Raw genomic sequence first — 9,631 nt, forward strand, 5'->3', positions numbered from 1 at the left:
AACTTCCAGCCATGTTCTTGAAGGTCACCACGCCAAGAGGCCACCCAAGAATAACAGAAGCCCAGGACCTTTACATTCCTGGAAGATGCAAATAGTGTCACTGAGGGACATTAGACAGTACAGTCGCTGTTTGGAACAACTTTAGGGGCCTGAAGAACACCTTCTGACTTGAAAGATCTGTGGCTCCAGAGGCCATCATCGGCCCCATCCAGCTGGGCCTCGCTGCACCTTTGAAGAGCAGGCACCGATTTAATGTGGCAGCCTCTATTGCTGGGGCCCACTTGCTCAGCATGCCCTTGCCTTTGCCTGCCTCCTGAGATCCCTGGTGGGCAGTCATTGGACCACGCACGGTCATGTGGGTAGGCTTTGCGACCCCAGAAAAAACATCCATCCGTGAAAAAACATCCCTCCCGCCAACCTTCTCCCCCCACACTACCCTGTCCACTTGCCCTCAGGCACCGACCCCAGAAAAAACATTCCTCCGGCCAACCTTCTCCCCCCCACACTACCCTGTCCACTTGCCCTCAGGCACGGACCACAGAAAAACCTCACTCTGGCCAACCTTCTCCCCCTCACACTAACCTGTCCACTTGCCCTCAGGCACCAACCCCAGAAAAAACATCCCTCTGGCCAACCTTCTCCCCCTCACACTACCCTGTCCACTTGCCCTCAGGCACAGACCCCAGAAAAAACATCCCTCTGGCCAACATTCTCCCCCCACACTACCCTGTCCACTTGCCCTCATGCACTGACCCCAGAAAAATCATCCCTCCGGCCAACCTTCTCCCCCTTCTCCCCTGTACACTTGCCCTCAGGCACCGACCACAGAAAAAACATCCCTCTGGACAACCTTCTCCCCCTCACACTACCCTGTCCACTTGCCCTCAGGCACAGACCCCAGAAAAAACATCCCTCTAGCCAACCTTCTCCCCCCACACTACCCTGTCCACTTGCCCTCATGCACCGCCCCAGAAAAATCATCCCTCTGGCCAACTTTCTCCCCCTCACACTACTCTGTACACTTGCCCTCAGGCACCGACCACAGCAAAAACCTCCCTCCGGCCAACGTTCTCCCGCCACTCTACCCTGTCCACTTGCCCTCAGGCACCGACCACAGAAAAATATCCCTCTGCCAAACTTCTCCCCCCACACTACCCTGTCCACTTGCCCTCAGGCACCGACCACAGAAAAAACATCCCTCCAGCCAACCTTCTCCACCCCGCACTACCCTGTCCACTTGCCCTCAGGCACAGACCCCAGAAAAAACATCCCTCCGGCAAACCTTCTCCCGCTCACACACTACCCTGTCCACTTGCCCTCAGGCACAGACCCCAAAAAAAACATCCCTCCAGCCAACCTTCTCCCGCTCAAACACTACCCTGTCCACTTGCCCTCAGGCACCGACCACAGAAAAAACATCCCTCCAGCCAACCTTCTCCCGCTCACACACTACCCTGTCCACTTGCCCTCAGGCACAGACCCCAGAAAAAACCTCCCTCCGGCAAACCTTCTCCCGCTCACACACTACCCTGTCCACTTGCCCTCAGGCACAGACCCCAAAAAAAACATCCCTCCGGCCAACCTTCTCCCCCCACACTACCCTGTCCACTTGCCCTCAGGCACCGACCCCAGAAAAAACATCCCTCCGGCCAACCTTCCCCCCCAACACTACCCTGTCCACTTGCCCTCAGGCACCGATCCCAGAAAAACATCCCTCCAGCCAACCTTCTCCCCCCACACTACCCTGTCCACTTGCCCTCAGGCACCGACCCCAGAAAAAAATCCCTCCGGCCAACCTTCTCCCCCCACACTACCCTGTCCACTTGCCCTCAGGCACCGACCCCAGAAAAAACATCCCTCCGGCCAACCTTCTCCCTCCACACTACCCTGTACACTTGCCCTCAGGCACCGACCCAAGAAAAAACATCCCTCCGGCCAACCTTCTCCCCCCACACTACCCTGTCCACTTGCCCTCAGGCACCGACCCCAGAAAAAACATCCCTCTAGCCAACCTCCCCCCCGCCCAACACTACCCTGTCCACTTGCCCTCAGGCACCGACCCCAGAAATACATCCCTCCGGCCAACCTCCTCCCCCCACACTACCCTGTACACTTGCCCTCAGGCACCGACCCCAGAAAAAACATCCCTCCGGCCAACCTTCTCCCCCCCACACTAACCTGTCCATTTGCCCTCATGCACCGACCCCAGCAAAAACATCTCTCCGGCCAACCTTCTCCCCCCCACACTACCCTGTCCACTTGCCCTCAGGCACCAACCCCAGAAAAAACATCCCTCTGGCCAACCTTCTCCCCCCCACACTACCCTGTCCACTTGCCCTCAGGCACTGACCCCAGAAAAACCTCCCTCTGGCCAACCTTCTCCGCCTCACACTAACCTGTCCACTTGCCCTCAGGCACCAACCCCAGAAAAAACATCCCTCTGGCCAACCTTCTCCCCCTCACACTACCCTGTCCACTTGCCCTCAGGCACAGACCCCAGAAAAAACATCCCTCTAGCCAACCTTCTCCCCCCACACTACCCTGTCCACTTGCCCTCATGCACTGACCCCAGAAAAATCATCCCTCTGGCCAACTTTCTCCCCCTCACACTACTCTGTACACTTGCCCTCAGGCACCGACCACAGCAAAAACCTCCCTCCGGCCAACGTTCTCCCGCCACTCTACCCTGTCCACTTGCCCTCAGGCACCGACCACAGAAAAAACATCCCTCTAGCCAACCTTCTCCCCCCACACTACCCTGTCCACTTTCCCTCATGCACTGACCCCAGAAAAATCATCCCTCTGGCCAACTTTCTCCCCCTCACACTACTCTGTACACTTGCCCTCAGGCACCGACCACAGCAAAAACCTCCCTCTGGCCAACCTTCTCCGCCTCACACTAACCTGTCCACTTGCCCTCAGGCACCAACCCCAGAAAAAACATCCCTCTGGCCAACCTTCTCCCCCTCACACTACCCTGTCCACTTGCCCTCAGGCACAGACCCCAGAAAAAACATCCCTCTAGCCAACCTTCTCCCCCCACACTACCCTGTCCACTTGCCCTCATGCACCGCCCCCAGAAAAATCATCCCTCTGGCCAACTTTCTCCCCCTCACACTACTCTGTACACTTGCCCTCAGGCACCGACCACAGCAAAAACCTCCCTCCGGCCAACGTTCTCCCGCCACTCTACCCTGTCCACTTGCCCTCAGGCACCGACCACAGAAAAATATCCCTCTGCCAAACTTCTCCCCCCACACTACCCTGTCCACTTGCCCTCAGGCACCGACCACAGAAAAAACATCCCTCCAGCCAACCTTCTCCACCCCGCACTACCCTGTCCACTTGCCCTCAGGCACAGACCCCAGAAAAAACATCCCTCCGGCAAACCTTCTCCCGCTCACACACTACCCTGTCCACTTGCCCTCAGGCACAGACCCCAAAAAAAACATCCCTCCAGCCAACCTTCTCCCGCTCAAACACTACCCTCTCCACTTGCCCTCAGGCACCGACCACAGAAAAAACATCCCTCCAGCCAACCTTCTCCCGCTCACACACTACCCTGTCCACTTGCCCTCAGGCACAGACCCCAGAAAAAACCTCCCTCCGGCAAACCTTCTCCCGCTCACACACTACCCTGTCCACTTGCCCTCAGGCACAGACCCCAAAAAAAACATCCCTCCGGCCAACCTTCTCCCCCCACACTACCCTGTCCACTTGCCCTCAGGCACCGACCCCAGAAAAAACATCCCTCCGGCCAACCTTCCCCCCCAACACTACCCTGTCCACTTGCCCTCAGGCACCGATCCCAGAAAAACATCCCTCCAGCCAACCTTCTCCCCCCACACTACCCTGTCCACTTGCCCTCAGGCACCGACCCCAGAAAAAAATCCCTCCGGCCAACCTTCTCCCCCCACACTACCCTGTCCACTTGCCCTCAGGCACCGACCCCAGAAAAAACATCCCTCCGGCCAACCTTCTCCCTCCACACTACCCTGTACACTTGCCCTCAGGCACCGACCCAAGAAAAAACATCCCTCCGGCCAACCTTCTCCCCCCACACTACCCTGTCCACTTGCCCTCAGGCACCGACCCCAGAAAAAACATCCCTCTAGCCAACCTCCCCCCCGCCCAACACTACCCTGTCCACTTGCCCTCAGGCACCGACCCCAGAAATACATCCCTCCGGCCAACCTCCTCCCCCCACACTACCCTGTACACTTGCCCTCAGGCACCGACCCCAGAAAAAACATCCCTCCGGCCAACCTTCTCCCCCCCACACTAACCTGTCCATTTGCCCTCATGCACCGACCCCAGCAAAAACATCTCTCCGGCCAACCTTCTCCCCCCCACACTACCCTGTCCACTTGCCCTCAGGCACCAACCCCAGAAAAAACATCCCTCTGGCCAACCTTCTCCCCCCCACACTACCCTGTCCACTTGCCCTCAGGCACTGACCCCAGAAAAACCTCCCTCTGGCCAACCTTCTCCGCCTCACACTAACCTGTCCACTTGCCCTCAGGCACCAACCCCAGAAAAAACATCCCTCTGGCCAACCTTCTCCCCCTCACACTACCCTGTCCACTTGCCCTCAGGCACAGACCCCAGAAAAAACATCCCTCTGGCCAACATTCTCCCCCCACACTACCCTGTCCACTTGCCCTCATGCACTGACCCCAGAAAAATCATCCCTGCGGCCAACCTTCTCCCCCAACACTACCCTATACACTTGCCCTCAGGCACCGACCACAGAAAAAATATCCCTCTGGACAACCTTCTCCCCCTCACACTACCCTGTCCACTTGCCCTCAGGCACAGACCCCAGAAAAAACATCCCTCTAGCCAACCTTCTCCCCCCACACTACCCTGTCCACTTGCCCTCATGCACCGCCCCAGAAAAATCATCCCTCTGGCCAACTTTCTCCCCCTCACACTACCCTGTACACTTGCCCTCAGGCACCGACCACAGAAAAAACCTCCCTCTGGCCAACGTTCTCCCGCCACTCTACCCTGTCCACTTGCCCTCAGGCACCGACCACAGAAAAACATCCCTCTGCCAAACTTCTCCCCCCACACTACCCTGTCCACTTGCCCTCAGGCACCGACCACAGAAAAAACATCCCTCCAGCCAACCTTCTCCACCCCGCACTACCCTGTCCACTTGCCCTCAGGCACAGACCCTAGAAAAAACATCCCTCCAGCCAACCTTCTCCCGCTCACACACTACCCTGTCCACTTGCCCTCAGGCACAGACCCCAGAAAAAACCTCCCTCCGGCAAACCTTCTCCCGCTCACACACTACCCTGTCCACTTGCCCTCAGGCACAGAACCCAAAAAAAACATCCCTCCGGCCAACCTTCTCCCCCCACACTACCCTGTCCACTTGCCCTCAGGCACCGACCCCAGAAAAAACATCCCTCCGGCCAACCTTCCCCCCCCACACTACCCTGTCCACTTGCCCTCAGGCACCGACCCCAGAAAAAAAATCCCTCTAGCCAACCTTCTCCCCCCACACTACCCTGTCCACTTGCCCTCATGCACCGCCCTAGAAAAATCATCCCTCTGCCCAACTTTCTCCCCCTCACACTACCCTGTACACTTGCCCTCAGGCACCGACCACAGAAAAAACCTCCCTCCGGCCAACGTTCTCCCGCCACTCTACCCTGTCCACTTGCCCTCAGGCACCGACCACAGAAAAACATCCCTCTGCCAAACTTCTCCCCCCACACTACCCTGTCCACTTGCCCTCAGGCACCGACCACAGAAAAAACATCCCTCCAGCCAACCTTCTCCACCCCGCACTACCCTGTCCACTTGCCCTCAGGCACAGACCCTAGAAAAAACATCCCTCCAGCCAACCTTCTCCCGCTCACACACTACCCTGTCCACTTGCCCTCAGGCACAGACCCCAGAAAAAACCTCCCTCCGGCAAACCTTCTCCCGCTCACACACTACCCTGTCCACTTGCCCTCAGGCACAGACCCCAAAAAAAACATCCCTCCGGCCAACCTTCTCCCCCCACACTACCCTGTCCACTTGCCCTCAGGCACCGACCCCAGAAAAAACATCCCTCCGGCCAACCTTCCCCCCCCACACTACCCTGTCCACTTGCCCTCAGGCACCGACCCCAGAAAAAAAATCCCTCCGGCCAACCTTCTCCCCCCACACTACCCTGTCCACTTGCCCTCAGGCACCGACCCCAGAAAAAACATCCCTCCGGCCAACCTTCTCCCTCCACACTACCCTGTACACTTGCCCTCAGGCACCGACCCCAGAAAAAACATCCCTCCGCCCAACCTTCTCCCCCCACACTACCCTGTCCACTTGCCCTCAGGCACCGACCCCAGAAAAAACATCCCTCCGGCCAACCTTCCCCCCCCCAACACTACCCTGTCCACTTGCCCTCAGGAACCGACCCCAGAAAAACATCCCTCCGGCCAACCTTCCCCCCCCCAACACTACCCTGTCCACTTGCCCTCAGGCACCGACCCCAGAAAAACATCCCTCCGGCCAACCTTCTCCCCCCACACTACCCTGTCCACTTGCCCTCAGGCACCGACCCCAGAAAACAAATCCCTCCGGCCAACCTTCTCCCCCCACACTACCCTGTCCACTTGCCCTCAGGCACTGACCCCAGAAAAAACATCCCTCCGGCCAAACTTCTCCCTCCACACTACCCTGTACACTTGACCTCAGGCACCGACCCCAGAAAAAACATCCCTCCGGCCAACCTTCTCCCCCTCACACTACCCTGTACACTTGCCCTCAGGTACCGACCCCAGAAAAAACATCCCTCTGGCCAACCTTCCCCCCCCACACTAACCTGTCCATTTGCCCTCATGCACCGACCCCAGAAAAAACATCTCTCCGGCCAACCTTCTCCCCCCCACACTACCCTGTCCACTTGCCCTCAGGCACTGACCCCAGAAAAAACATCCCTCTGGCCAACCTTCTCCCCCCCACACTACCCTGTCCACTTGCCCTCAGGCACTGACCCCAGAAAAACCTCCCTCTGGCCAACCTTCTCCCCCTCACACTAACCTGTCCACTTGCCCTCAGGCACCAACCCCAGAAAAAACATCCCTCTGGCCAACCTTCTCCCCCTCACACTACCCTGTCCACTTGCCCTCAGGCACAGACCCCAGAAAAAACATCCCTCTGGCCAACATTCTCCCCCCACACTACCCTGTCCACTTGCCCTCATGCACTGACCCCAGAAAAAACATCCCTCTAGCCAACCTTCTCCCCCCACACTACCCTGTCCACTTACCCTCATGCACCGCCCCAGAAAAATCATCCCTCTGGCCAACTTTCTCCCCCTCACACTACCCTGTACACTTGCCCTCAGGCACCGACCACAGAAAAAACCTCCCTCCGGCCAACGTTCTCCGGCCACTCTACCCTGTCCACTTGCCCTCAGGCACTGACCACAGAAAAACATCCCTCTGCCAAACTTCTCCCCCCACACTACCCTGTCCACTTGCCCTCAGGCACCGACCACAGAAAAAACATCCCTCCAGCCAACCTTCTCCACCCCGCACTACGCTGTCCACTTGCCCTCAGGCACAGACCCCAGAAAAAACATCCCTCCAGCCAACCTTCTCCCGCTCACACACTACCCTGTCCACTTGCCCTCAGGCACAGACCCCAGAAAAAACCTCCCTCTGGCAAACCTTCTCCCGCTCACACACTACCCTGTCCACTTGCCCTCAGGCACAGACCCAAAAAAAACATCCAAAAAACATCCCTCCGGCCAACCTTCTCCCCCCACACTACCGTGTCCAATTGCCCTCAGGCACCGACCCCAGAAAAAACATCCTTCCGGCCAACCTTCCCCCCCCAACACTACCCTGTCCACTTGCCCTCAGGCACCGATCCCAGAAAAACATCCCTCCAGCCAACCTTCTCCCCCCACACTACCCTGTCCACTTGCCCTCAGGCACCGACCCCAGAAAAAACATCCCTCCGGCAACCTTCTCCCTCCACACTACCCTGTACACTTGCCCTCAGGCACCGACCCAAGAAAAAACATCCCTCTGGCCAACCTTCTCCCCCCACACTACCCTGTCCACTTGCCCTCAGGCACCGACCCCAGAAAAAACATCCCTCCGGCCAACCTTCCCCCCCCAACACTACCCTGTCCACTTGCCCTCAGGCACCGACCCCAGAAAAACATCCCTCCGGCCAACCTCCTCCCCCCACACTACCCTGTACACTTGCCCTCAGGCACCGACCCCAGAAAAAACATCCCTCCGGCCAACCTTCTCCCCCCCCACACTAACCTGTCCATTTGCCCTCATGCACCGACCCCAGAAAAAACATCTCTCCGGCCAACTTTCTCCCCCCCACACTACCCTGTCCACTTGCCCTCAGGCACCAACCCCAGAAAAAACATCCCTCTGGCCAACCTTCTCCCCCCCACACTACCCTGTCCACTTGCCCTCAGGCACTGACCCCAGAAAAACCTCCCTCTGGCCAACCTTCTCCCCCTCACACTAACCTGTCCACTTGCCCTCAGGCACCAACCCCAGAAAAAACATCCCTCTGGACAACCTTCTCCCCCTCACACTACCCTGTCCACTTGCCTCACGCACAGACCCCAGAAAAAACATCCCTCTGGCCAACATTCTCCCCCCACACTACCCTGTCCACTTGCCCTCATGCACTGACCCCAGAAAAATCATCCCTGCGGCCAACCTTCTCCCCCAACACTACCCTGTACACTTGCCCTCAGGCAGCGACCACAGAAAAAACATCCCTCTGGACGACCTTCTCCCCCTCACACTACCCTGTCCACTTGCCCTCAGGCACAGACCCCAGAGAAAACATCCCTCTAGCCAACCTTCTCCCCCTCACACTACCCTGTACACTTGCCCTCAGGCACCGACCTCAGAAAAAACCTCCCTCCGGCCAACGTTCTCCCGCCACTCGACCCTGTCCACTTGCCCTCAGGCACCGACCACAGAAAAACATCCCTCTGCCAAACTTCTCCCCCCACACTACCCTGTCCACTTGCCCTCAGGCACCGACCACAGAAAAAACATCCCTCCAGCCAACCTTCTCCACCCCGCACTACCCTGTCCACTTGCCCTCAGGCACAGACCCTAGAAAAAACATCCCTCCAGCCAACCTTCTCCCGCTCACACACTACCCTGTCCACTTGCCCTCAGGCACAGACCCCAGAAAAAAACTCCCTCCGGCAAACCTTCTCCCGCTCACACACTACCCTGTCCACTTTCCCTCAGGCAGAGACCCCAAAAAAAACATCCCTCCGGCCAACCTTCTCCCCCCACACTACCCTGTCCACTTGCCCTCAGGCACCGACCCCAGAAAAAACATCCCTCCGGCCAACCTTCCCCCCCCAACACTACCCTGTCCACTTGCCCTCAGGCACCGACCCCAGAAAAACATCCCTCCAGCCAACCTTCTCCCCCCACACTACCCTGTCCACTTGCCCTCAGGCACCGACCCCAGAAAAAAATCCCTCCGGCCAACCTTCTCCCCCCACACTACCCTGTCCACTTGCCCTCAGGCACTGACCCCAGAAAAAACATCCCTCCGGCCAACCTTCTCCCTCCACACTACCCTGTACACTTGCCCTCAGGCACCGACCCCAGAAAAAACATCCCTC

Source organism: Ambystoma mexicanum, chromosome 12, assembly GCF_040938575.1.
Source record: "Ambystoma mexicanum isolate Mex_15411 chromosome 12, UKY_AmexF1_1, whole genome shotgun sequence".
NCBI classification, from domain to species: domain Eukaryota; kingdom Metazoa; phylum Chordata; class Amphibia; order Caudata; family Ambystomatidae; genus Ambystoma; species Ambystoma mexicanum.